We start from the raw sequence: 27,365 nt of genomic DNA on the forward strand, positions 1-27,365 counted from the left end.
TCTCTTCGCGAGATATACGTAGGAGGGAGCAATATACTGCTTGACTCCTCGATCAAGATACGTGATCTAAACTTCAACAAAAACCCATAGCGAGCTACTGATCGACTGTCTTGCAGAGTCTTCCACTCCATAACGCTTTCGCGATTACTAAATGATCCTGTAACGAAGAGCGCTGCTCTCCGTCGGATCTTCCCTATCTCTTCTATCAACCCTATCTGGTACGGATCCCACACTGCTGAGCAGTATTCGAGCAGTGGGCGAACAAGCGTACTGTAACCTACTTCCTTTGTTTTCGGATTGCATTTCCTTAGGATTCTTCCAATGAATCTCAGCCTGGCATCTGCTTTACCGACTATCAACTTTACATGATTATTCCATTTTAAATCTGGTGCAACGTCACATGGGTGCTGACCTTGTCTGATTGATAACGATGTAGCAGCCGTTTCTCAATTCTGCAATGGCTGAACGTTCTTTCTTGGTTAGCACAATTAGTGTCGGAAGCTTAGTACGTGTCAGAATTCTCATAGTTTCATGGCTTATGTTCTCTACCCTAGCTAGAGACACCTGCCGCAATGAAGCTTCCGCAGACTCGAAGACGTCGTCTTCCAGGGTGTATTAAGACGCCGAAGCGAGGCTGATTTCATTGTTAGGATAGTACAGAATGGCAGAGGCAAAAAATCCCCCAAACGTACATTACAGGGAGCACTTAAAGTCCTACAGCCTCTAGCGGCATAACTGGAGGTGTACATTACGGTCCTGTGTTAGTACGAGCAGTCAGACTAAAGCCCTGGGAGTCTGCAGTTTGAGTGTAAGCAAACGATTTCCATTCGGCCCCTGTCAACACATCGGCCACTCAGATCCATGCAGTGAAGACCATGTAGTTTGTCCATAATGTTTGGTTTGTGGTGCGCCCAACTGCGCAGTCAGAAACAAAACCTGCAAAAACTTCTGTGCTATCTTGTCAAAATATCATTCAAAGGTTTGTTTGCCTAGGTCAGAAATGAACAACCGGGTTCAAATGGTTCAAATTGCTCTGAGCACTATGGGAGTTAACATCTCTGGTCATCAGTCCCCTAGAACTTAGAACTACTTAAACCTAACTAACCTAGGGACATCACACACATCCATGACCGAGGCAGGATTCGAACCTGCGACTGTAGCACTCGCGCAGTTCCAGTCTGTAGCGCCTAGAACCGCTCGGCCACCACGGCTGGCTGAACAACAGGGAAGTTATGAAATTCAAAGTTGGCTATAGTGTCAGTTGCGTTTCATTCATCTACGAGAATCATCAGATATGATGCTGAATTTGCTTGCTTACAACTTTATTTCTAAGTACTAATCTAAATTGTGCTATTTTAACTTAAATACGTGATAAGCAAATTTGCAGTCCACTTTCATAAACCAAGAGTTCAGTTTTAAAGTATACTTTAATCTAGCTTGTGTTTCACCTAATTGAAAGTAGTGTATTTTTGGAATTTGTGAACTGAATGGAAACAGTAGTGGTCAATGTTTCAACAGAAGGAGACCAAGATTTTGATGGAAATGAAGAACCACGTGGCACTGTGCTCAATCCGGGAGTTTATGCTGTGTTTAAGGTATACAGAAAAAGTATGCAGTCAGTTAGATTATACGCAGGTAAAATTTGTTATTTAGAAAGTAAATTTTATTTCGATTGTTTTTAATAACAAGATCCGTTACATATGTTTTTTTAAAAGATGAAAAGTAATTTTGAATAAAAGGTTCTTCAGTTTCCAGCCATATCAAGTGCTTATCATTATACGAGCTTGCAGCCAAGCAAGTTTTGGCCATAGTCAAGTGACACGACTGCCAGCGGAGTGCTGGCACACCCTTATATACGCAAGATGTAAAACAAAATAAACTTATGAAACACAAGAAACTTTCATACACAGAAATGGTTGAATATATGAAACTCCTTCAGCTAACCCTAAGTTACAACTACTTCACTTTTAATGACAACATATATAAACAACCATATGGCCTAGCAATGGGATCATGTATATCTAGTACCATAGCTGATATATACATAAATTACTTAGAACAAAAATTATTTAACAGCCAAGAACCTTGCCTAAAGATAATTGAATTTTATAGGTGATATGTAGATGACACACTACTGTTAGTCAAAGGGGATACCAAAGACATCACATACATTATAATTACTTCAATAATCTTCGTGAGAAAATTAAATTTACAGTGGAACATGAACGAAATAAAATCATCAACATTCTGGACCTAAATATAACAAGAGACAACAGCACATGCACATTCAAAATTCATCCATAAACAGGCAGCATACAGCTCAATGCTACATAGGGCAACTAAAATACCATTGAACAAAGAAAACATGCAACATGAAATAAACACAGCGAAAAAGATTGCAGTTGCCAATGGGTGCAATGCTTCCATGGTTGACACAATCCTAGACAAAGTGAAGAAAGACCAGGTACAAACTGCACCACAGAAGAAAAAGAGAAAAACAAATATATATTGCTATGTATGACTAGCTGTTTCCTTGTCCATTATCGTTTGAAACACTTCACTTGAGCAAGTTTTACCGTACACCTTTCGTAACTGTTTGCCTTACGGTACAAACGAAACCGTTGGTTGTGATTTTTTACTTGTACTAATGTAGCACTTCCTTCCACTGACAGCGGGCTTCACTAATTTCTTTTCAATGAATTTCACTGCACATTCACCGAAGTTCACGGTCTGTTACTTTCTTCTTCCAGCCTCGCGAGTCTCTTACCCCAACTGGTGGTTAAAGTGCAGTATTCTTTGACATATCCATTTCTGCAGAACTTTATCTCAGTATAGCGTATGTGATTAAAACTTACTTTTCCAATATAAATGTATTAACTAACCACTCAGCTGTTGGCGTTATTAACCTCAAAACTCAAACGACTGTACTCTTAAACTCAGTTGACGACACTTCAACCTCCACTTTCAACTGTATTTGTTAGCGTGCGTAAAGTTTTATGTTTTCAAAACTCAGTTGCACTAATGTAGCCAAGAAGAAGATTCTCCAGCCATAGTTAATCGAAACTGGTCCCATGACCTCTTAAATTTAATAGTTTGTAGGTTAACTGTAGTTTGGAGCTTCAATCATTTGCCAAGAACATTTATTCTCAGTCATGCCAACGGGTTTGTCTCGTTGAGTGCACCAGTTATCGTCAGATCACCGAATTTAAGCAACGTCGGGCGTGGCCAGTACTTGGATGGGTAATCGCCTGGTCTCCTCACCGCCTGTCGCCCGTCTTCCCTTCGAATTTACGACAAAGGGTGGGACGGGTGTCGGTGTAAAGTTTCTGATCGGAAGACTTCGCAGCAGCGTCCTGGATTAAATTCCAAACTCCTTTACAGTGTCTCGTGAACTGAAATCACGTGGCACTGTTGATGGTTATCCGTTCGTCGAATGGGGGCGTTAAACTCGGCGCCCCTTTGATAGCTCTTCGAGAGGAGTGGGCCGTGTGCCAACACAGAGCTTCACCCTCTCCCTTCCGTCAGCGACTCCAAGACACTACACGGCGCAAGCACCCATTACACCGACTTACGATCTAGAAATACACATACAACACAACTGACACATTTCACGAAGTAAATACAGGGTGCGTCAAAAAATGTATACACACTTTGAACTGTCATAGACAATTTATTTCCAGTTCTACATGGTTAAATATCTGTGAGAAATTAATGTTATATTTTCTTCAACAGGTGGCAGCAGTGGCAAGGAAGTAACTGCAACAGGGCGGACGTGCGTTTGAGCTTTGAAGCGCGGAAGCAGATAATTAAGTGGTACTGGAAGTTTGAGAATGTAGCTGCGGTTCGAGGACAGTGGAGAAGTGATTATGATACAGAAACACCTTCAAGCTTAACAACTACACGTCTACGAGACAAATTCGAAATTCATGGAACAGTATGTGATGTGTATAAAGGTCGATCAGGGCGACCTCGTACAGCTACAAGTGATGATTCCACAACTGTGGTCTTGGAACTGTTACAGCATTCGCCTCAAAACTCTTCAGGGCGAGCGGCACATGAGGGTAATGTAAGTGCTAGTAGTGTTCTACGCATTCTGAATAAATGAAAGTTTCGTGTGTACATTCCGAGGCTGGTGCAAGAGATAAGTGACGACGATCCAGATCGAAGGTTAGAATTTTGTGAATGGGTTTTTAACTGTACCGTGGCATGACGGGATAGCATGCGGAGAAGAAAATCAGCACGTCTCGCTAGAACAGCCGTCTTCTAACTGAAAATCAAAATACCTACCTCGTCTCCATTGGTCATCAATCTCTCATAACTTCAACCTTCCACTGTGACATTTACGTCATAGCGTAATGGCTTCCTTTAGAGGAACTGTTGCCAAGTGGTTTTCAAAAGTTCCAGGGTCATTAGGGCAGACTAGAAGACCTATTATTTGTAAAGGTGTTTGTAACGACGCAGGATAAGCAACATAATCCACAACAGTTTCGTCAAATGGGCAGCGGCTGATTTCATCACAGTTTTACTAATGTAGCTACGTCTGAAAGGGATATGTAGCAATTGCAAAAATGCAGTGCAGCTGTCGATCGTTAACGAAACAGGACTGAAACTGGCAAGCATACAAATGTGTTAACATATACTTCTCGGAGTGTAGCCTGATATACCCTTGCATTGGTTTCGCCCTGGCTCTACAACAGAAATTTTTTCGCAGGAAGTGAATTTGGTAGCAAAGTTATATTTTCAGTTAAAAATAATCTCTCCAGTTAGTTAATTGCCTTATTGGAGTTTGGTGCTCAAATCACGCAGCGAGCACCATCTAATGGTTAAAAATGTAACGCCAGGTGGCTCACATAGTACGGATGTTCTCCATGAGAATATATTCAGTTATTTGTAAATGTTAAAATCTATACTACTATAGCCTATAAAGACAAGTCGATGTTTAACATTATTACCAAAAATCTCGAAAATGACTTGACCGATTTGCTTCAGTTTTTTAAACGGCACTCGATTAAGCGTTCGGACGGACACTAGCTACATATTGTTTTAATATATGTAATACATAAATATACATATTTTTTATGAGGGGACATAATTATTTGCAAAAATTTCGAAAAGTTCTTGACCGATTTACTTCAAGTATTTGTATGGTATTCTAATTATCGTTCAGACGGACATAGGCAAATTTGTTTTCATCTATAAATATATGTAATATGTAAAGGGGAAATGTTGTTACCAAATATTTAGAAATGTCGTTGGTCTATTTACTTCAAATTTACACGATACTCTAATGTATGTAGTATATAAATATATATTCGTAATACTTAAGGGGGAAAAGTCGTTACTAAAAGTCTCGAAAAGTTCTTGAGCGACTTACTTAAATTTTTTTACACATTACACTGATAAACGTTCTGACAAACACGGGTTACAAGGAGGAGGAGATGCATAAAGAGTGGGTGAGGACGAGATGGACAGACAGAAGGAGGAAAACAGATTAGGACGTACATGAAATTCCATACATAGTATTTAGGAACTGTGAAGCATTGCTTGGTTCGCTAGTGTCTTACAAAGTCCATGGTTCTACAGGTACAGAAAGTCGCTATTCATTTGAATGGCGGGAGGCGTTCCTTGCTCAGTGTAAACGGGCCGTTAAAAATAATTAATTCTTGACACAATATTAAGGACACAACCGCGTCATATATACATGCAAATTTTTGTGTTTCCTAATAAGAGGATAGTGGTTACACTGGTGGCAAACTCGTGTTTCAATCACCATAGGCTCATACATTTATAAGCTTGCTGATGGCGATACGATTCACACGAAAAGATTTTATACATCTCTCTTGATATCCAGTAGCGGGAACAAGTTGAAGAACCTGTGATACCTATGGTGTGTGGCTGATTGTTGGAAGTTCCTATGATGGAGGTGCATTATTGTGAAGGGCGACGATACAGTCAACAGTATATGCATTCTCTGGACAAAGATCATCTCTGCGGAGTGTGGGAGGCGGAAGAGGTGTGATGTCACAGTTGAAGCATTACGCCCTTTACGAGAACAAACAATAACGTCTGTGAGGTGCGGCAAAGCACGATTCAGCTTCTCTAGAATCAACCACTCGATATGTTCAACGCTGAGTATTACTCCGCTTGTTTTCGCCGTGCTGCAGTACGGCATTCGTTAATGTGTGGTGGTGAACTCTCTGTTAAAGCAAAGCACCAGAGATTTTATTACTATGATTCAGTAACACCTTTCGACCGACAATAATAAGTCAATAGCGCCACCTCAGTCAGTTGAATTTAATTAACGTCACCCAGCCGATCATTAAACAGTCCATCACGTACAAGGAAAAGGGTAATTATCAAGTAAGTGAGGTAATATGAGCAGAAGGAGTCTCGCATATCTGGTAGCAGGTTGTCGTGTTGGCGACTTCTGTGCCATTGTCTCTACTTACATTCTTCTTCCCACTTGTTACTTACTCCTACCTTAAGTCAACGGACGTGATTGGATGAAATGAAATCAAGGATAAGGCAAGTGGCCGTTCGACCATTTAAGGTAGAAGCTTCGTAGCTGGAGAATACCCCGTTGCAGTAACTTGGAGACACAGAGTAAGCTCCCGCAATGCTGCAATCACTGGAAAAAAATTGTCGCCGTGAGAGAGTTAATGGACCGTTCGATCAGCAGATCGTTGACCAAGATTATTGACAAAGTTCGCATACTAGCATCTGGGGATGTTGTTGGATTGCCTAAGAATTTAGATTTTTGAGCATTTCTGTCACGTTCTCCTGTGGGACAAAGAAAGAAGTGACCGTTCCTACCTCCCTACTTTTTGTACGTTCAGTATCCCTTGAGAGCGTCATTTGGTATAGGTCCCACAGATGAAAGCAGTATTTTAAGCTGGGATGCTCATTTGATTTGTAAGCGGTCTCCTTTGTAGACTGTCTGCGTTTGCCCAGTATCCTGCCAATGAATCGAAGTTTGCCACTTGCTTTCCCCATGACTGCGCCTATGAGACTGTCCAGTTCCATATCTCTGCAAACTGTTACACCCAGGTATTTGTATAAGTTGTTTCATTCTAAATGTGAATCACTGATATTGTAGTCACGGGATATTACTTCTTTCTTTCGTGTAATACATAATTGTACATTCTGTACGTTTAAATCAAGTTTCAATCTTTGCTCTTCTTTAAAATTTTATCAAGATCCGAACGTAAGTTTCTGAAGCTTTTTTTCAGACATTACATCATTATACACCGAAAAGCCAAAGAAATTGGTACACCTGCCTAACATCATATAGGGCCCTCGCTAGCAAGCAGAAGGGCGGCAACACGTGACATGGACTCGGCTGTTGTCTGACACCATGAATCCTGGAGGCCTGTCCATAAATCCGTATGAATACGAGGGGGTGGAGATCTCTTCTGAACAGCACTTTGCAAGGCATCGCAGATATGCTCAATAATCTTCAAGTTTGTGGAGTTTGGTGGTCAGCGGAAGTGTTTAAACTCAGAGGAGCCACTATGTAGCAATCCTGGACGTGTGGCGTGTCGCATTGTCCTGCTGGAATTGCCCAAGTCGGCCTGAATGCACAATGGACATGAATGGATGCATGTGATCAGACATGATGTTGACGTATGTGTCACCTATCAGAGTCGTATCCATAAGTACCAGGGGTCGCATATCACTCGAACTGCACTCGCCCCACAGCTTGCCTGATGACATGCAGAGTCCATGGATTAATGAGGTTGTCTCCTTACTCTTACACCTTCATCCACTCGATACAATTTGAAACGAGACTCGTCCGACCAGACAACATGTTTGCAGTCATCAGCAGCCGATTGTCGGCGTTGACGGGCCCAGGCAACGCGTAAAGCTTTGTGTTGTGCAGTCTTCGAGGGTACACGAGTGTGCTTTTGGCTCCGAAAGCCCATATGTTTCGTTGAATGGTTCGCGCGCTGACGCTTGTTTATGGTCCAGCACGGAAATCTGCAGCAATTTGCGGAAGGGTTGTGCTTCCGTCACGTTGAAAGTTAAATGTGTTGCTGACCAGCAGACGTCTCACTCATGCCACATCTGAAATCTCTATACTGCGTGTCATGGAGTGAGAGCATGCGACACTGTTGATGGTGACCTGGCGGTCGGATGGCGACTTTGAGGCTCGGCAGACCCTCGAGCAGCAGCCGACGCGCTTCCTCTCCCGTCCACGTAACTCTACCCGACCGCCGTTACAACGAGCGACGTTTACATATCGTTACCCTAATGGCGGCGTCGCCCACATTAATTCCCAGACGAGTAAATGTCAGCCCAGTTGCTCTACTTGCACGCTTTAGTGTGGCTGAAAACGTTAAGAAGCTTAGATATAACCTACGTTCCGGTCAGCGACTCTGGGTTCTCTTGTGCAGCAATCAGAAAATATCAATCGCTATCGAAATTTTACTCCTTTCGCGGTGTTTTTCATAATTTTTTCAGAAGTTATTTCGCAGCAAAGGAAACTAATTAGGAAAGAAATCAAGGGGCTGGGAGAAGAAATAAAAATTTTAACAAATGCCGGTGTCACAGTAATTCTGTAAGAGACGGTAAAGGACTTGAGAGATCAGTTCAGCAGAATGGACAGCCTCTTTAAAACAGATTATAAGGTGAAGAACAAGAAAAGTACGTTAAAGGTCTACCACAACAAGCCAAGTAATAAAATTAGAAACTACTTACACGTCCTAAGGCAGTATAACTCACAGTACACAAATTACCATGACCACAATCAACCAGTATAGGAGGGTGAGATGACTTATCGACTTCCAATAAACCTTACGCATATCCATAAACCCTTGCCAAACTTTTTGTGGTTGATACCTGCCATAAAATAATGGAAGCAATGGAAGCAAAAGAGCTTGGTCGTACAACATTTCTTTATTCAGGCAACCGAACTTCAGAATCACACATGACGTTTTAACTTATTACTTCTTTACCAACAATCCTGTTCGCAACATATTTTTCAGACAGTATCCATGTGTACGATAGAATGAACCTGCGAAATTAGTCATTGTAGGACGCGTATACAGAGCAACTGCAAATAAACGGTCACTTTTTCGAAACTCCATAATTGTCTCCCAATGTGATACCGAAGTTTGAAACTCGGCTCAAAGATGTCTACAGCATTCCACTGTAACGTGGAAAAGAGTGGCGGCATGCAACGTAACCGTCGAGTTGGGCGACAGTAGAGACACCAAGGTGTCGCAAAAAAAGGGCAGAGATCAAAAGTTCATGGCCGGCCGTTGTGGCCGAACGGTTCTAAGTGCTCCAGTCCGGAATCGCGCTGCTGCTACGGCCGCAGGTTCGAATCCTGCCTCGGGTATGGATGTGTGTGATGTCCTTAGGTTGGTTAGGTTTAACGAGTTCTAAGTCTAGGAGACTGATGACCTCAGATGTTAAGTCCCATAGTGCTCAGAGCCATTAGAACCATTTTGAAAAGTTTATGTGAGGTGTAAGGTGGGTTAATGGGGTCACGCTGGCATAAAGTTTCGCCACAGTTTTTCCCAACGCCATTGTGAACTCGTCACATGGTGATCAATTGACCACACCATGTCGTACTTACATTTCACGCCTTTCCATTGACGCCTATGTGATAGAGGACAGAACCGTGACGGCCAGCGTTCTTTCTGATGGATACTGTAATGTCTCTTGCAGCGGTCTCTCCGCGATATTTTCAGAAATTTTATAAATTATATAACTCAGTACATATCTCGAAATATCTCTTCTTACCTTACCGATTCCTAAACATTAATATACGATAATTATCAATGCAAAGTAGTTTCAAGCCCTATTATTCCTTGGAGCGTCCATTTACTTCATGGAATAGCTTCTCTGCTATCTATGTTTTCTCTTATGAAAAGATGGTTCAAATGGCTCTGAGCACTATGGGACTTAACAGCTGTGGTCATCAGTCCCCTAGATCTTAGAACTACTTAAACCTAACTAACCTAAGGGCATCACACACATCCATGCCCGAGGCAGGATTCGAACCTGCGACCATAGCGGTCGCACGGTTCCGGACTGCGCGCCTAGAACCGCGAGACCACCGCTGCCGGCTCTTATGAAAAGAATGAAGGATCTTGTCTGTTAGCCGTGAAAGAAGGAAGATGTGTATGTATGTATTGTTGAACGATTCGCCATCTTGATGAGATTCTGTATGAGAAGGAATTTAATACATGAACTAAACTAAAGTAAGGGTGTTCGCGTATTATTAAACTGATTATTATTGACAGTGTCTGCTTGCTACGCTGTGTTGCACGGGATCAGCGGGGAACGTCTGATTTACACTGGACGAACCTGCCGTTTTGTATGCTCAAGATATCCAGTTACTTCAAATAAATAGGCTAACCCGGTCTTACCAGCAGATCTCCGGTCTTTCCCATGTGATCACCGAAAGTTAATAATTATTACAAATGTTTTCAGGAAATCGACTGACAATTTTCGTCGCACCGAGACTTCGAAATTGCCTTATGGAATTTAAGTAAAGCTCAATTTAATCAGGACAGAACAGTACTGAACTGTGTGAATGTGATAAGCGTGCTTTGTGAATGAAAATTCCCTTAACATACGCATGTTTTTACTATCCTGATCAGTGAAGCTAAATCAGACCGGTGTGAGAGAGGTTTTTTTAAATTTCAGATCCCACAAAAAATATTAAAATACCCGAGGAAAATATTTCAGACACCGTCCCTCAGTATCGACTAGAAAAGGCCTCGAGGAGGTGGCGTAAAGGGCGACAATGAAAACACCCCTTCGCTCCCGCAAATTTGGTGTTCGAAAAGACAGTTCGCGAAGCGCAATAGGACGATGTTCGTGAAAGTTTTTGACAATGCTGGTGCCTTCCGGTCGTTTCAACCCTTTTCTAAGGACGTCGTGCGCTCGCAACAACTCTGAATGTGATCACAAGCATCTGGCGGATAGCGCGACCGCAGTTTTTGCTCTGGTATCAGGGTGGAATCACTAGGGACCACTCAGAACCCTTTGACGAAATTTGCACACGATCCCCACCAGCAAAGAGTGTTTACGCTTTTTCATCCCACCTTCTTCACCCATGCGTGGCGTGATCATATGGCCGGGGGAGGGGGGGGGGGGGAGGGAGATGCGTCTTTGACTCATACTTGCACAGTATTCCTGTGACACCCCCTTCCTCTTCAATCCCCAACCCCACCCCGCCCTCCATTTCTTAGCATCTTCGGTGCCACCCGCACACCTTCGCTGATGAGTTGTTTTTTCAGTACGTATGTTGTGTCCTGTTCTGTAAGCCAGATGGTGTGCTTCAATTGTGTGTATATGAGCAGTTCCTTAGATTGTATAACTTAATGAAAACTATTATTAATCTTTGTAGGCACGCATACGTATAGCTACAAATCAAATGATTCAATAGATAGTAAAGTGACTAGAAAACTCATCATGGGTAAATTACACAGCTTATTTTTTAATTGCAAGACTTCTTAAGACATCTGAACTCCCTCCACGATCAAATAAAGTTCACAGTGGAAATTGAAAGGGAGGGATGCCTTCCATTCTTGGATGTTTTGGTTCGGCGGAGAGAGGATGGCACTTTGGGACAAGAAGTGTGTAGGAAGCCGACGCACACCAATCAGTATTTACGTGCAAAATAGCTGCCACCATCCTGCCCAGACAATGAGTGTTTTCCGAACTTTGACCCACAGAGCGCATATTATTTCTGACGAAAGCAGTCTGCAAGATGAACTTTCCCACTTACAAAGAGTGTTTGAAGACAATGGGAGGGCGCTGAAAATGAAACCGAAAGAGGCCACAAAGAAAGCAAAAGAAGATGAAGAAACCTTTAAATCGACGGCCTTCCTGCCATATGATGGTAGCCTCTCATCAAAAATAGGACGGATTCTCGGCAGACACAAAGTAAAAGTGATTTCTCGTTCTTCGCCCAAGACAGCTGCACTCGTGGGCTCTGTCAAAGATGATATGCTGCTCCGAAAGTCTGGAGTTTACAAAATTCCATGTGAATGTGGCCTTTCCTACATCGGACAAACAACTCGTACCTTCCAAGAAAGATGTTCAGAACATCGGAGGTACACACGACTTTTACAACCTAACAAGTGGGCAGTGGCAGAGCACTGTATTGATAATGGTCACAGTATTTTGTATGACAACGTCGAAATTTTGGCAACTACCTCATCCTTTGGGACTCGATAGTGAAGGAGGCAATTGAAATTCGCTTGACGACGAATTTAGTTAATAGAGATAGTGGTTTAAATCTAGAGAAATCATGGAATCCGGCACTTGCTGTAATAAACTCACAAAGACTTCGTCACAGTAGAACTCACAATGATATATCGATATGCCAACACAGATCGACTGCGGAGTCATAGATACAACTCGCGCATTATGCACCTCTCTGCTGCCGACCAACGTCTCTGGCGCATTTGCATCTGTGGCCCCATGCGCAGTCGCGCGGTACACGAGTATAAAGGGACGAAGCGAGCACTGGAGCGGTAGTGTTGCGACTCACTCTGAAGATGGCTGGACGGTATACAGCCGAAATATTAGAAGAAGAGGGAGATTTCTTGCGGGTGCACGCCCGAAACTTAATGGAACGGTGTTAGGTATCATTTGATAGGTTGCACATCGTATATACTGAATATTTAAAGAAGACTGACATTGTCACGTACACCTTGTAAATAGTTGCTAACGCTTACTGCATGAAAGGTGACGTAGTGTCTTTATTATCAAAACGGCCTATACTAGTAGAGGTCGGAACGTCAGTGAAAATGAAACGAAAGGCGTAACTCAGGCTCTGTTGGAAATCCCGCACAAGTGTGTTGGTCCTGCTTGAAACAGGAAGTAGCCAAGACGGACGGGCGGGGCACCTGAGCGCTGAAGCAAAATAGAGTGGTGGCTGGTCAGTATTGTAACTAGGCCGGAAGGATAACCGGAAACTCTAAAAATCTTGGGCACAGCAGAGAGAAATAAGGAAGCGTTACTTCGCAAATCAAGCAGGCTGGGTTATTTCCGAGGATTTTTACTCTGAGAATCATACCATTGTGTGAATTCCTGATTAACAGGGATAGGTACTTTCTCGCAAAGTTTCCGCGCTGGACGACACAAGACTAAAATATGGTTGGTCGGCGATCGGAAGAATCTGTAGAGAGGGAGAATATTCCGTGGTTTCGAGAATACGATTCGCCCTCTGCAGTTACGAGGGAGAGGAGCCGAGCTCTGCTGGGAAGCCAACGGTGAAGAGAAAGAGGTCTTCCGTCTTGAGCACCTGTGTTCGACGGTCTCTTAATATCAGCTTTGGTTGGTAATGTCTGACTCGCTGTCTTTGCCCTGACGAGATTTTATAATTACATCGGTTAGGCACTGTACTGTTGCGAATTTTTACGATTTTGTACTTTGCCTCCGTGTCGGGAGTCGTTGTTGAGTACGCAGCGTTCAGTGATTTAGAGCACTGCTTCTGCCTATACTCACTTTGAGACGTTATCTGAGCTCCATCCTTGTGGCTGGGAGTTCTCGTCTGTAGAACACAGAGAGGGGAAGACAGTATCAGATTATACTAGTCAGTGGACCGTCTTCTGCCGTCCTGGTGTTTGAATGAGTTGTTTTTATATTTTGTGGCTGCAGTTGTTCCGTCGTCGCAGAAGTGTACGAGAACCATCACTCCGACGCACCAGGCGCAGTACATACGGTGGTATTGCTAGTTGCTTCGACTTATTCAGGCTATAAAGCTTAACAGCTGTGCTAACGTAACTTTTATTTCCAATGAGGTTGCACACCACTGTAGTTAATCTTTGAAAGTAGTGTCTTCTAGTGTTTGATACGTAGATGATGTTAGTCATCTCGCGTTATTTAGACTGGATCGCGTAGCGATAAAAGGGGCAGATTTGGACAATTGATCGCTAATATTACTTAGGAAATTAATTTTTGTCTCTTTATGTCCATTGGACATTAATATATAAACACTTGTTATATATAAAGGGCTTTTAATCTATAATAAATGTATAAGCAGAAAGAGCATTTATCATTTTGTAGTTACTAGTTCCCTTAATCATTCATTTATATTTGTGTTGTAATTTACATGTTAAAGAGCAAGAAGGAGGAGATAAAATCACCATTAAGAGATCCCAAGATCTGCTTCAGGGGGTAGTCAACTTCACTTTCGTGTTCAGTATTATCCGTTGCGCACATTCATTTTACACCCACCTGGAGTAGCATCATGAGAATTGTCTTTTACGTCTGTTATGTACTTTGCGTAATACTGTGAAAGATTCATATAACTACTTCCCCTAATACTGTGGCAGATTCAGATCAACGTGTATTGTGAATCGACTAAAATATGAGCGAAGACTCGGTATTTTACATGTGAAATCTGCACACAGAAACAAGCGAAAACGATGCGAATTTACCTAACTTGACTAATATCATGGGTTACAATCACATGAAGGCTACTGCAATACTCGCAGCTGGCTGCGGCCTCACCACAACCAATGACTGGTAGTCGAATGCGTCCATATTCACACCAAACGATTGTCCGCAAAATTGATTGCTACAGTGTGGTGCTCTGGACGACGAACAAGAAGGAAATGGTGTCTTTGTCTCGTAACGTCTGGTGCAGCCGAACTGAACTGCACCGCCTAGCGTTCCCAATGACGAAGCCGAGCAAAGACGTCGTCTCTCTGGAAGGTAGGCTCATACTTTGTCACAGATAAGGACGTTGGACACAACATAGAGACACCGTAAGCACAACACCCTGCCATGTCTAATTTGGTGCAGGAAACCCATTGGCATTCAAAACACTTTCCACTTGTCTCAGAATGGGTAAATACGGATCCTGTGCGGTTTTCAATAGAATATTATACGATATAATCTTATACTCCACAGAAAATAGTGGCAAGCTCACGTGACGATGATGGAGGTGGATAGCATCTATGCACCACTGTCTCTGGAGTAGACCACAGAGGCTCACTAATATTGAGATCTGGGATCTGGTAACGCTGGTGGTCATGGGAGGTGCGACATTTCGCTGTCGTGTTCACAAAGCCAGTCCTCGACAATGAGAGGTGTGTGAACAGGGGCCTCGTGGTCGTGGAACACAGCACCACCGTTGGGAAACGAACACTCTACCTTGAGACGGACCTGATTAGCCAAAATTGTCAGATAGTCCTTGGAAGTGTTGAGACCTTGCAGAGTAACCATGGGGCACATAGAATACCGCGGTATGGCTGTCCAAATCATCACCGAACCCCCACCATGTTTCATTCTTGGGACGTAAACTCAGCCAGAAGTTGAAACAACGTGACACAAGACATATCCGATTTATAGGCATTTCCATCACTCATTATTGGTTTTGAAGTCGTAGTTCTCCCTCAATTCCCAGCTTGTGGAGCGCCCTTCGATTTGTTTTGCCGCTGACAGCTTTCGCTTTTGCAAAATTCTGCAGCGACTTCTGCAGGGTGACGATTATTGAGCGACATGAAAAAAAAACGCAAATTTGTTACAAACTACGGCGTACACACAGTTCACTCAACATGTAAACGTTGCTACAGATATTCGGATTTAGGTTACGACACATTCGATACGCCCGACATCGTTGGCGGTGATGTGGTGCTGACGAATAAAGAAATTCTGCATGACCCGCTGAAGTGTCCGAACGTCGATGATGTCGATGACCTAATGAGTGGCAGCTCAGCAATGGTTGTGGTGGTATTGCTGTGCACCTTGTTTTTAATATAACCTCACAAAAAGAACTCGCATGTGTTCAGATCCAGAGAATATGGCGGCCCATGCCAGTGGCCTCTGGGTACCACAGAGTCAGAATGCGGTCCCCAGGGTACTCCTCTAGTACGTCAAACTGTGTCCTGCTTCGACGGGGTCGACCTTGGTCTTGCTTGAACAACATATTGTCGAAATCAGGATCACTTTGGATAATGGGGATTAAGTCATCTTCCAAAACCTTCACGTACCGTTCGGCAGTCACCGTGTCATCAAGGAATTCTGCACCGATTATTCTGTGACTGAACATTGGACAACACACAGTCACCCGTTGAGGGTGAAGAGACTTCTCGATCTTGAACTGCGGATTCTCAGTCACCCAAATGCCCCAATTTTGCTTATTGACGAACCCATCCAAATGAAAGTGGGCTTCGTCTCTAAACCAAATCATAACGCACATACTACAATACGGAACATTAAAATTGCTACACCTCGAACATGACGTGCTACAGACGCGAAATCTAATCGACACGAAGAAGATGCTATGATATGCAAATGATTAGCTTTACAGAGCATTCACACAAGGCTGGAGCCCGTGGCGACACCTACAACGTGCTCACATGACAAGAGTTTCCAACTGATTTCTCATACACAAACAGCAGTTGACCAGTGTTGCCTAGTGAAACATTGTTGTGATGCCTCGTGTAAGGAGGAGAAATGCGTACCACCAGGTTTCCGACTTTGATAAAGGTCGAATTGTAGCCTATTGCGATTACGGTTTATCGTATCGGGACATTGCAGTTCGCGATGGTCGAGATTCAATGACTGTTAGCAGAATATGGAATCGGTGGGTTCAGGAGGGTAATCCGGAACGCCGTGCTGGATCCCAACGGCCTCGTATCACAGCCACATGGCTGTAACGGATCGTGCAGTCACATCTGTACCCTGAGTTAACAGATGGGGACGTTTGCAAGACAACAGCCATCTGCACGAATAGTTCTACGACGCTTACAGCAGCATGGACTATCAGCTCGGAGACCATGGCTGCGGTTACCCTTGACGTTGCATCATAGACAGGACCACCTGCGATGGTATTCAACGACTAACCTGGGTGCACGAATGACAAAACGTCATTTTTTCGGATGAATCCAGGTTCTGTTTACAGCATCATAATGGTCGCATCCGTGTTTGGCGACATCGCGGTGAACGCACGTTGGAAGCGTGTATTCGTCATCGCAATACTGGCGTATCACCAGGTCTCGGTCACCTCTTGTTCACATTGACGGCGCTTTGAACAGTGGACGCTACATTTGAGATATGTTACGACCCGTGGCTCTACCCTTCATTTGATCCCTGCGAAACCCTACGTTTCAGCAGGGTAACGCACAACCGCATGCTGCAAAAAAAGTTCGACTGCTGCCCTGGCCAGCACATTCTCCAGAACGATCACCAATTGAATACGTGTGGTCAATGGTCGCCGAGTAACTGGCTCGTCACAATACGCCAGTCACTACTCTTGACGAACTGTGGTATCGTGTTGAAGCTACATGGGAATCTGTACGTGTACACGCCACCCAAGCTCTGTTTGACTCAATGCCCAGGCGTATCAACGCCGTTATTACCGCAAGAGTCGGTTGTTCTAGGAACTGATTTCTCAGGATCTATGCACCCAAAGTGCGTGAAAATGTAATCATAAGCGAGTTCTTTTATAATATATTTATCGAATGAATACCCGTTTATCATCTGCATTTTGTCTTGGTGTAGCAATTTTAATGGCTAGTAGTGCAATTTCCATCATTGCACCGCGGCCAACCGTGCACTTTGTACGTCCTAATGCAACTGCTCATAAGATAGAACTGTGGTGTCACCGCCAGGCACCACACTTGCTAGGTGGTAGCCTTTAAATCGGCCGCGGTCCGGTAGCATACATCGGACCCGCGTGTCACCACTGTCAGTGATTGCAGACCGAGCGCCGCCACACGGCAGGTCTAGAGAGACTTCCTAGCACTCGCCCCAGTTGTACAGCCGACTTTACTAGCGATGGTTCACTGACAAAATACGCCCTCATTTGCCGAGACGATAGTTAGCATAGCCTTCAGCTACGTTATTTGCTACGACCTAGCAAGGCGCCAGTATCCGTACTATTGATATTGTGAATCATGTACCATAAAGAGCGACGTTCTCCAATAATGGATTGAAGTAAGTATTCGACCAGCTACGTCCGTTTTTCTCAATTCTAATTCCCTTGTCATGTTCCAGACCTCACGCCAGCCTGCGTGAGCTGAGACGCGTGCATTTCGGCCTCCTTTAGAAAAACACGGTAGGCTCTCCTGCCAACCACAACAAAAACGATTTCATTGCATATAGTTGAGTAATTGCCACGCTGTAGTCTTCGTCACGCTCCTCTTCCATGACCGTCTGTCACGAACACTCAACATACACTCTCGCCCGCATTGAGACTTAGGGGATGATGTTTTCCATTTTCCCCGTATGCAGCATAAATCTTCCATACTGTGCCTCTTGAAACACCAGACCCCTCGGTTATGTTGGTTACAGAAGCACCCACTGCACGAGGACTAATAATTTACCCACGCTCGAATTCACTTAGCTCAGACAAACGGCACTCACAACTGTACGTTTCTAACCACGACTGACACTTGAAACGTATTGTGGATCCTACACAGGTGCCGCTCGTGTCAAACATGACATACTTCGTTAACATCCGTATTTGCGTTCATACATGCTTTTGTCGCAGTGTTTTCTTATGTTTATCCAACCACTGTACGTCGTTCCAGCAGAAACAGGAGATCTATCTCCGAATTCTGCTATTAAACAAATGACTTACAGCGAGTGTGGAGGCACTCGCTGTGAAACGGCCGTCTGTGAAAGATGAAACTAGTTAAAAACATGTTACTTAGACTGAAACAAGTGAGAAAGTGAAACTTCTAAATATGATTTTACCTAAACTGCTGAATGCTTACTCAATGTCTGAGTGTAACAGAACCTACTGAATTATTTGCTTGTTTTTATAATTTTATTTCGGACATGTATAATTTGCCGTGACAAACAGAACTCAAACTTTTCCTATTCATTAATTACGCTCAATATTCAAGGATAACGTGACCTGACTGCTTTAAAATTGATAATCTGACTTAAAATAATTAATACAAAACCATGGTCCTGAATTTGTTGAAATCCTAACAATAAGTCACTTACCTCACAAAATCGTTATTACACGAACTACTGTGATACAGGACGCGGCAGTACAGTCAGCTAAATAAAAGACTCTAAATGCTGAAGGCTCTAACTACTAATAGGCATGTGGTCAGCAAAGGAAAGGGTTTTTTTGCAGAGCAAACAATGTATTCACGAAACTTTACCTTAATCAAGTGAAAACCAGTTCAAAAATTATATAATCATCAGTAATCAATATCAATGAGGGATATATATTCAAACCGTCCACTCGCGCTAACACTGCAAACCTCTAACACTGCTAATTATTAACCTCTAGCCCCCATCACCGCTGACTACTCACACCCAACTTTCATCACTGCTGGCTGTACACCTCCAACTGCTGAGTCCGACCAGCCACAGAGTATCTTACAGAGTGCGCACAGCGCTGTCAGAGTTATTTATGCAGAGCACAATATAGCGCTGCCAACATACAGACACATAAACAGTCTAATTACAAAGCTGCTACAAGGTCGCCCTAGCATACAGTTCCAGACGAGAAAGCAAATACTTGGTCAAAGTTTGAACTATACAGTTCACTCATACAACACATAATCTCATTAGTATCTTGCGTAAGCTTAGAATTCGCGGTATCTAGAACTCGCAACCTGCTGTCCAAAGAACTGCAGCTTCATCCAGCCAGTAAACAGTTAGGATGTTCATCACTTTAGTATGCTTGTCGAATACCACAACTTACAGTTCACCACCATTAAGTGATCTGAAGTTTCTAAAATACGATTGCTTAGGATGCCACGCTAATTTTAGGTCACAGGAAAAAATCGCAATTTTCACTTTAATTCCAATAGCCTTATCACCAAACTATATCATTTTCACAAAAAATACGTCCTCACGTCTCTGAAGCTGAATCTGGACTCCTAGAAACAAGCGCTCGCAAATATCTCCCACTTCCAGAATGGAAAATCCTTCCCTTCTCTGATTGGCTAACCGTCAATGTATACCCCTAAGCCACAAAGACAGTTCCTTGTTCGTATCAACTAGCTCCGAATTTTCGTGGCAGTATATTTTTCTGATTTCTCCAGGTCACGTCTGCCCCTGGGGAAGCTGCTGACTTTTCGGTGAAGCTACATTTCCCATGAGGACGACTGGAATAGTGTTTTGACTTCACTTCAACACCCGACGAGGTCTGGACACGATCTGTAATCTAAAGCCGCTTTCGACAATCTATATGCAATTCAAATAGAAGCGTCTAAAAACGCAACCCGGAGATAGTACGTTTTCACTACCACACACCAAAATCATTATCCAGGTACCAGTTAACGCTTCTTATAAAGTATTTATTACAGGTTTGACAGCCTTCAGTCCACTACCATTTCATCTGACATTATATCACAGATTGTATGTAAATCTGTAATAAAGAGAACTGAAAGCTATTACTGTTTGCACATCACTACACCAGAATGGCGAATCGCGTAGTGAAAAAATATGTAAATTTAGCCATGATAATTTCGTATCCGACTTAGACTAGAAGAAAACGCTGTCTGTGATCTATCGTCTTCGTTGTTCAGTTTAGCAGTACAGAATTCAGCACCAAAAGAGACAAACAGCGTGTTACCAAAGTACAAGACTTAACGCCGTTTTAGGACGTGAAATATACATGGTGGTCGGTAATTCCTGTTACAAACTTCTAGGAAATAGTAGTGACGACAGAACATTTTGAATAGGAACCTATGTCCGGAATCGTATCGTTCCCGTTTTACGGCAGTTTCAATTCAGGTGTGTACCTCGTCAATGTCTGCTTAGGACAAGAGAAACGTCTCAGAGTTCCCTGTCCTGTTATGCAACAGGGTAGACACGATGACGAGTACTACGTCAAATGATCCCCAGATGTCACTTGTTGTCCGCTTTGCTGTGAGACCGAGTCAGTACCTGTGCATCACCGATAGAGTAAACATGGTGCAGTACACTTTTTCGGAGTCCACAGACATGCTCCTTGTGTATGGCGAAGCTGGATGTAACGGAAGTGCTGCTAGTCGGCTGTATCACGAACGTTTTCCATACCGTCACAGTCCATCGTACAAACTGTTTGCCCAAGTTACACAACGGCTACGAGAAACGGGTACCTTCACCGTGAGGAGGCAGGACTGTGGCGGTCCATGGCGACGCCGCACTCCCGAATGTGAAGAAGATGTACTGCATTACACTGAAGATAGTCCGTCAACGAGTTCCGAACAACTGCCCATGCAATGGCTGTTAGTCGCAGTACCATCTTGGACGTCCTGCATTAGCAACAATTACATCCGTACTACATACAAAGTGTACACGCTATGGGTTCAGCAGACTCTCCACAACGTGTCTCCTTCTGCACATGGTTCCTGTACCGTTACATCGACGCAACCCTGTTTCGAAGTCGAGTTCTCTTCACAGATGATTGTCTTCTGAATGCTCGAAATAGCCATCTCTGGGCGGACGAAAACCCTCATGCCATGTATGTTCAGGGATTTCACACAGGTTTGTAATTAACGTGTGGGCAGGTATTCTGGACGGTCATTTGACTGGACCATACCTCCTTCCATCCAAGCTCACGGGTCCCGCATACTTAGTCTTCCTACGACACGTACTGAACCCGTTCTTGGAAGCTGTGCCATTGAATGTCCATCAGGAAATGTGGTTTCAGCATGATGGAGCACCACCTCACTTTCCACTGGCTGTCCGGAGACACCTCAACAGACGGTATTGTGAAAGATGGATAGGCGTGGTGGTCCAACCGCGTGGCCGCCAGGATCGCCGTATTTAGCCCCTATGGACTACTTCTTGTGGATTCGTATGAAGAGTCTAATTTATGAGACACCAATAGAGAGACTCGTATTCGGGAGGAGGACGGTTCAATCCCGCGTCCGGACATCCTGATTTAGGTTTTCCGTGATTTCCCTAAATCACTCCAGGCAAATGTCGGGATGGTTCCTCTGAAAGGGCACGGCCGACTTCCTTCCCCATCCTTCCCTAATCCGATGAGACCGATGACCTCGCTGTCTGGTCTCCTTACCCAAAACAACCCAATACCGATTGAGACAGAGGAAGCTCTGCTGGCACGAGTTCTGGCCGCTACACAAGACACTGAAGAGACACCAGGTGGGATGGAGAGAGTGTACCAGAACATGCTTCGGTGGTAGAATGTGTGTAACAACGTTGGTAGTCGCCACATCGAGCAGCTGTTGTAATGCATCAGTACGTTGCGTCTGGTGCCGTAGATACTGGGTTCTTCTTGTTGTCGACTATTGTAAACCATAAGGTGTAAGTTGTAATGCAAATACGTAAGTAATAATGGAACGAATCAGTATTCTTTTCAAATGGATTGCAACACTTGTCCTGGGTCACGCCTAAGTACATTCCTCACGTGGGTGTGGATGAGATAGTCATCTGCATTGAAACTGTCGTAGAACGGAAACGTCTCCGGACATAGGTTCCTATTGGCAAATGGTTCAAATGGCTCTGAGCACTATGGGACTTAACTTCAGAGGTCATCAGTCCCCTAAAACGTAGAACTACTTAAACCTAACTAACCTAAGGACATCACACACATCCATGCCCGAGGCAGGATTCAAAACTGCGACGTAGCGGTCGCTCGGTTCCAGATTGAAGCTCCTATAACCGCTCGACCACTCCGGCCGGCCATGGTTTCGTATTCAAAATGTTACGTACTCACTACCCTCTATATGTAACGGGAATTTCCGACCACCCTGTATGCCGCGTGGGATTAGCCGAGCGGTCTGAGGCGCTGCAGTCATGGACAGTGCGGCTGATCCCGGAGGAGGTTTTAGTCCTCCCTCGGGCATGGGAGTGTGTGTTTGTCCTTAGGATAATTAAGGTTAAGTAGTGTGTAAGCTTAGGGACTGATGAACATAGCTGTAAAGTCCTATAAGACTTCACACACATTTGAACATTTGAACCACCCTGTATAATTTTGTCAAGCGTGTTATGCAAGTACTTGCCTTCTATCATGGGACAAACACTTGTGAAGAAAGTTGCACGCTTAATATCTAATAATTTTGTACAAGTTAAAATCATTTTCTTACATTTATCTTGTTTCTCATTGTTGATTTTTTGTGACATTGAACAAGGGATAGCATTTTCAAAAGCGCATGGGACCAGTGATACCTCAACACATCATAAAAAGTCTGTCACACCATATGAACCAAGATGTCCGCAGCACTAACCAAGATCATACAAACAAACTTTAATATGTATGTGTATTTGTGTAAAGCGTGTTTATACTACGACTATACTTTGGTGATGAGGTATAACCTCGAAACATGGCGTTAATTAATTAATTAATTCCAGTCGTCAATAAATTTTATGACTGGTAGCGGTATCTGTAAAACATTTTCATAATATACGATATATCTCCACATACAGTAAGATACGTCCTGACAATGTGAAAAGCTTATCTCATTATATGAATTATGCCATGCGGCGTACCGAGATGGTTCGTGAATTTGCGATAACACTGTGTCCCAGGCAGCGCAGGAGATTCCGGGTTCGAATCCCGTCCGGTACACATTTTCTCTCGCCCCCGCTAATTCCGCTTAATGTCCCGCTGTAGCTGACAGCAGCGATCCCCCTTCAATTTACATATAATGTGAAAAGCATTTCCTATCAAAAATGAATACAAATATCATTACTAGCCAGCATTCAGCATTGCTGCCAGGAAACAGGGCAAATTCTCTCACCAGCTGACTGAACTCGCCACTAGAGGTCTGCGTATAGCCACTTTTAAAACCAAGAAAAAGATTCTAAAGATGGAGAGTAGAAGCTGTACAACTGAATCGCAGAACATAAATTCAGGAGTTTCTACCGCAACGTTTACAGTGTTTCCGAGAGCTTCAGTTGAATACATTGCTGGGATCAAGGCAGGGTATTGCGAGAGAACTGTGCACACGTGCGGAAACTGTTGGTTAATGTCCCTGTTTATCGCCTCTTGGCGCTTAGAGCTTGCTCCTGGCAATTTTGTGGCCTTCAGTATACAAGACGCTCATTAGGCGATTAGCTTTTATCATAAATTATAAGGTGTTTGCTTCTTGGGCACGAAGTAGAAGAGATGCTTTAAGTGTAGCGACCTTAGCTCGCAGGTTGCTGCACACAACATAAAGGTCTCCCACGCTGTAATCAAGAACTTCGGAGGAAAATAGAGGCTGTGCGACCGCCACGGAAAAGAGGATACTTTTGTTTTCAAAGACCTGGCAACGAGGGAGCACGTTTACCTCCGGAGCAGCCCATTGTGCAGATCAGTATATCCGAGTGGACACAGTTGTGTCCATCGGGAGGGGAGGGAGGGTCAAATCCAACGTGCCCATCTGCAGAAGACGCCGCCTAAATGTAGGCCACCATGGAACACAAAAAATGCACAATGCCGCTCACCCCGGTGGAGCAGTCACGTCAAACGCGTGCCTAACAACAGTATCCACCCACAACGGAAGCTCGTTATGGACGAAAAGCGCTGTTCCATTTCGCCCCGATCGCCGTTTCGTACCTCATGTTAGTGTAAAACATTGTTTCTCTTTCCCTTCTGGTGTTTTGTTTACCGATCTCAGCTCGTAGGTCACTCCGTATATACATTTATATCTGTTGGCAACGTCTCATACGACCATCGCTGGAAAGACCTCACTGTCCAGCAGGCAATACATCGTAGGGATAGGTTAAACTGTGACTTTCCATTAACAGAGATTTCTGTGAACTTATTGGTAACTGCGTTTTCCTGTTGCTATTTTCACAGCTTAAAATTGCAGTTAACGAATTCATAATTCGTATCTCTCTGCAACGCTAAAATGAGATATGTGCGGCTTATCACCGTATATACTACACAGTGATTTGTCGTAAGTAGCAAGTTCGGTGATAACTCGCAGAAATGACATGGTGATGTTCTAGAGGGATGCACATGTATCTGTTAAATAGAATTTCTGGAAGTGTGAAGTGTTACAATGAAACGGAAGTGACATGTTCTCGCCAGTAAAGAGTACAAATTCGGAAACATTTGTTTCCCTTGCCAACTATCAGACGCCAGTGGCGGTGGTGTAGATCTAAGACACCATAAGCAGACACTAAGAAATGAAGTTCTGAAGGACACTACAACTCCCAAACACTTCAGGGTGGATTGCCTTTCTTCACGCACAGGTGAAACGGTAACATATTTGTGAACAATTATTACTTCCACCCAGCATTACCTCACTAATTTCTTCATATTTCTTGTAACATTACCGGTAACCACTTTTTTTAAACATTAAGTTTTATTTAAGGCTACAAGGTATGTGTATTTTTCAATCTCTTTCTCTGCTTCTCATCCAACTTCCTTCCTTTTCTAGATGACTTTTTTTTCATTAATTCTGTTTCTTATTTTTGTATCGTCGGGAAATGTAATGACGTGTTGGGTTTTGGAGCTGTATAGATAACTTTATGAAAGAGGGAAGCAGTTAATTAATGCAGTGTGCATTTTAATAATAATACACTACTGCCCATTAAAATTGCTACACCACGAAGAAAGGCAGATGATAAACGGGTATTCATTGGACAAATATATTATACTAGAACTGTCATGTGATTACATTTTCACGCAGTTTGGGTGCATTGACCCTGCGAAATCAGTACCCAGAACAACTACCTCTGGCCCTAATAACGGACTTCATACGCCTGGGCATTGAGTGAAACAAAGCTTGAATGGCGTGTACAGGTACAGCTGTCCATCCAGCTTCAACATCATACCACAGTTCATCAAGAGTAGTGTCTGGCGTGTAAGGTGTCAGGCAAATCCAACACCTTCCATGAAAACCCTGACATGATAAGCAAATCCAGTAGTATGTCACATAGCTCCGAATAAATCGTGACATTAAATTAACCAAAGTAATACGAGTAACGAGTGAGCAAATGGAATACCACATACTAACACAAGAATGCCTAAATGCATATCATATCTTCCTACCTTGAGACAGACGCAGTTCCGAGGGGAGAAACGAGAACAGAAGCAGAGAGCAGAACCGTGTTTAGTTTGAAGGCCCTACGATAAGGAACGGACTGAACACCCACGTCGCCGGCTAACCACTAGGACAACGCCAGCTGAGAGTATTAGCGTGAGACTTTTTCGCGTATTTGTTACGTCAAGGCCCACCCCCCAGCCCATGTTTAAAGCTAGAGCCCTCCAGAAAAACAGTATAGATGTTACGATAACACAAAAAGGGCCACACCAACCGCAAGTTTTAGCGTGAGACTTTTTCGCGTCTTTGTTACGTTAGGACCACCCCCCAGCCCAATATAAAAGATAGAGCCCTCCAGAAGAACAGTATAGATTTTACGATAACGCTAAAAGGACCACACCAGCTGCAAGTTTTAGCGTGAGACTCTTTCGTGTCTCTGTTACGTTGCAAACTTTAAAAATATTGCCCCACTACGAAAAGTATAACATTTGTTATTGGATAGACAGAATTTTTGTAGGTGGAGCTTAAGGTTAACATTGAGACCCTGATTGATTAGATGAAAACAAAGCCAGATAGTTTTTTTTTTAACCAACTTCGGTAAACGTTACTAAGGAGAAGTTAGGAGAAGTTTGTTCTGAGACGGAGAGCTGGATGGCTGCCGCGCCAGCCGCCGCCCCTGACGAGCACCAACAAAGTAATGAACGCACGCTATGCCGCATAACAGCGCATAAAGCTTCACTCAGAACTGCAGAAGTCTCATCTGTTAATGTCGATCGTCAATTAAAGCTCATGGTGTTCACATTTGACACTTGAAGTACAAATCTGAAACGCGATGATTTTTCTGTTATATAGTTATTGAGAAGCGACATCAGCCACTGTAATTTACGACAAGTTAGATAAGTAATTAAAGATAATTGAGGGCCACTGTAGACCATTTCGATAGTTTTCTCTTTTGTGAAACTTAATTTAAACCTAGATTATAGATGTGATAAGGCATAGGTCATCCTTCGATCCATTGTAGAACTTGGAAAGTATTTGGTTATAGTATCGCTAGTCTCACTGAACTCTGCTGAATTCTACATGTCATGTGTGGTCTGGAGTCTCCTTACCAGCAACAGGTCCCAGGTTCAAACTAGCCAGTTCCCTAAAAAACACACTCAGAGCGTCGTTGCGCGAAAGTGGTCGGGAGACACGATATAGAACAAACAGACACCAACCAGAATGTTAGAGGCGTATTGTGTCGAGCCAGTTGCTCGGCCGCCATTGACCAGACACTCTCAATTGCTGAGAGATTTGGAGAATGTGCTGGCCAGGGCAGCAGTCGAACATTTTCTGTATCCAGAAAGGCTCGTACAGGACCTGCAACATGCGGTCGTGCATTATCCTGCTGAAATGTAGGGTTTCGCAGGGATCGAATGAAGGGTAGAGCCACGGGTCGTAACACATCTGAAATGTAACGTACACTGTTCAAAGCGCCGTCAATGTGAACAAGAGGTGACC

The sequence above is a fragment of the Schistocerca gregaria genome, chromosome 3 (assembly GCF_023897955.1).
Source record: "Schistocerca gregaria isolate iqSchGreg1 chromosome 3, iqSchGreg1.2, whole genome shotgun sequence".
Classification (NCBI taxonomy): Eukaryota; Metazoa; Arthropoda; class Insecta; order Orthoptera; family Acrididae; genus Schistocerca; species Schistocerca gregaria.